The sequence below is a fragment of the Nansenia antarctica genome (genome assembly GCF_963989245.1).
Source record: "Nansenia antarctica genome assembly, chromosome: 2".
Taxonomy (NCBI): Eukaryota; Metazoa; Chordata; class Actinopteri; order Argentiniformes; family Microstomatidae; genus Nansenia; species Nansenia antarctica.
This window is the reverse complement of record NC_137675.1, coordinates 18,846,626-18,850,018: the sequence shown is the minus strand read 5'-3', so window position 1 is coordinate 18,850,018 and position 3,393 is coordinate 18,846,626.

Genomic DNA, 3,393 nt, shown 5'->3' with positions numbered 1-3,393 from the left:
ATTAAGAGGAATGGCGGCCATTCCTTCTATACGCTTGTCCTCTGAAGTGTCCTTTCATACGGGCGGTCAAGACCTCCTGTTCGTGACTGGAATGACTACAGGTGTCTGTGCTGTGTGTGTGTGTGTGTGTGTGTGTGTGTGTGTGTGTGTGTGTGCGTGTGTGTGTGTGTGTGGTTGGGTGTGAGAGAGAGAGAGAGAGAGAGAGAGAGAGAGAGAGAGAGAGAGAGAGAGAGAGAGAGAGAGAGAGAAAGACAGAGAGATGAGGCCCAGGGGGGCAGAGGGAGAGTGACAGGTGGATATACACACGTTTCAACCTCTTCCATGCACACTCGCAATTCTATATCACAATGTATCCCGATAAGGTGTAATGTCAGACGTCACACTCCAGTAGCCCATACCCCCCACTTCCTCCACTATCCCTGGGGCCTGATCCACGTGCACAATGACTACCATGTGACTCATCGGTCAATGGCGCAGGAGGGCGTATGACCTTCCCTGCTGTGTGTGAGGGGGAAGAGGTGGAATTGAACTGTGTCATACAAGGCTGTTTTCCTGGAATCAACTGTAGTTGGTAGTGTGTGTGTGTGTGTGTGTGTGTGTGTGAGTGTGTGTGTGTGTGTGTGTGTATGTGTGTGTGTGTGTGTGTGTGTATGTGTGTGTGTGTGTGTGTGTGTGTGTATGTGTGTGTGTGTGTGTGTGTGTGCATGCATGTGTGTACATGTGTGTGCATGTGTGTCACGCAAGTGTGTATGAAATACTTCAGCTATACACAGCTAGTGAATACTGAATACATCGCTCAAAATATATTCCGTTTTCAGAATACTTTTGAAACTTTTTCATTTGTACACATGAGCTTTAAAGAAACATAAAATAATTGGTAAAAGAAGCATGGACTAAATAAATATTTCTCAACATATTTGGATAGGAAATACCCTTAAGGGGCCTGCTAATAATATGCCTAGCAAACAAGCTTGTGAAAGAAGGCTGAACTTAAGTTCTATTCAGCACAACAAATGAACTGATTTTGTGGCTGCAGTTCAAATAAATGCTTAAGCCCTAAGTGGCAATGGCTGAGAGTCTAGCTGGTAAACAAACTTGACACATAATTTTATGTCTAGTTTCTCTTGACAGATTCCAGCTGTGAGAAGATGTTGTGTGTGTGTGTGTGTGTGTGTGTGTGTGAGTGGGTGTTTTTTTTCTATGTATGTGTGTGTGTGTGTGTGTGTGTGTGTGTGTGAGTGGGTGTGTTTTTTCTATGTATGTGTGTGTGTGTGTGTGTGTGTGTGTGTGTGAGAGTGTGTGTGTTTTTTCTATGTATGTGTGTGTGTGTGTGTGTGTGTGTATGTGCGCGCGCGTGTGTGCGTGCGTGTGTGTGTGATTTCCTTAATGTGGATGCATGCATAATATAGTGCCTCCCATGTGTGTGAGTGCGAGCGTGTGTGGCGGCTCGTTTCACGTCTCTCGAGGTTTGACGTTTCGGTACGTTTCCACACTATCAGCGCGAGCGGTGCCATGACGAGATCGATATCACAAATTGCTAGTAGTAGCCTAATAGAACTACAAAGTGGTCGGCATTTATTTACTAATGCTTAATGTCTCGGAGGTCGACGAATACGGTAGCTGACATTAACTACATTTACACTGACTGCTGAATGAGCTGCAACGTTTGCAGGAAAAGTCCTATACAAATAAACGTTATTATTATTATTATTATTATTGGATAATGTACTGCATACACGTAAAAGCATCGCAAGCCTTAACCCTTGTGTGGTGTTCGGGTCAACCGGACCCGTTTTACATTTTTACTTGGTGAGAAATGGTACAAGAATACATTTAATCAATATGAAACTCCATGGCCTTGGCTTATTTTCTATGAAAGACATGTAAAAGTTTATTTTATTTTTTTTTACACATCCTACAATACCCCAACACATTTATGTCCTTCATAAGATCTTCGGGTCATTTAGGCCCGGATGCACAGAGACACACAGAAACATACACACACTCACACTGACACTCACTCACTCACTCACACACCTCTGCTCTAGCTTTCCCGTGCCAAGAAGCCGTCTGCTCTCGCACTTTTTACCCTTTGAAGTGCAACATTGTAAACATTTTTACATTTTCTTGCACTGTACAGAACGTATGCAGCAACTGCAAAAAGTACATTTGAGGTACACACACTGTCACATTCTGTGCTTCGTGTGTTGTGTAGACAGGCATACCCATGCACACACAATTGTAGCCAGTGGTATTTCAGAATTATTTGGGATTTTTCAGACATAATACTGTATTTCGACAGTGACAGTGAAAACAGTGTACATTCCGTTCGTGTTTTGTGATTCAGCATTTGCAGACATTTTTGAGAGATGTATTTCATAGCTATTGGCAAAAACAATCTTAGTTTGGTTCTTTCATTTCTATTCTTGTTCATCACCTGTATTTTCTTTACAGCTTTGATTATAATTAGATAAATGTGAAATTCAATTGAGAATATAAATTCAAAATAATACACAGCAATGAAAACATTGTTTCATTAACATTTTTCCTAGATAAGTATGATTTATGACACCCAGGTCTTTATTATAGTGGCTTTTGCATTTTCAAAGTAAGGGTGTGCGTAAAAACACTTCTACTCATCATGCTGTCGTTCGGCCCCACCTATTCCCAGGGGTCTGACACTTTGTGGGTTGTTACTAAGCATCCTCTGCTCCAGCCTCTCTAAAGGGCAGCCCCCTAGATCCACTAGAACAAAAGATATGCACTTTTGAATGTGTACACAGTACCTATTGTGCATTATTGGGTACAGTACCTGTTTGTGCCCACAGGAGGCGCCCTTTAATATTATGGGCTATTTTGGGGCTTTCTTGCGCCCTGAGTATACCCCCTTGTATGGGTCACCCTTGGGACTAGGAGCACCGTGTCAAGACAATTGCTTTTAAAACCCCAATGATGTCCCGGGTCAACTGGACCCGAACACTACGAAAGGGTCCAAAAAGTGAACATCACACATTAAGTTGTCCTTACTCTGTCCGAGGTCCTGAACGGCCCATCTTACTGGCCGCTGTCCATGGTGCTGATCCGACTTACAGCGCTCCGTCCCAACCCGCACACACGGGACAGTGGGTGCGTTGTTCTACATAGACTACATAATTGTTGTTTTGGTGAAATTCAGTCTTCCGCTATTCCATTTGGGAAATGCCAATCAACAGATGTTTGAGGCTCTGGTCGTAGTACGACCGTCGTACAGTAGGCAGCAGTACAGTATAGTTGCCTAGGCTACGCTACTACGCAGGAGCAGCGTCAAGGCCCCGAGAGAAGAGGTTACAGCGACAAGTCACACTGTCACAGCATACATTTCATGTATTTTCACAGCAGTCATTTCCACGGAGA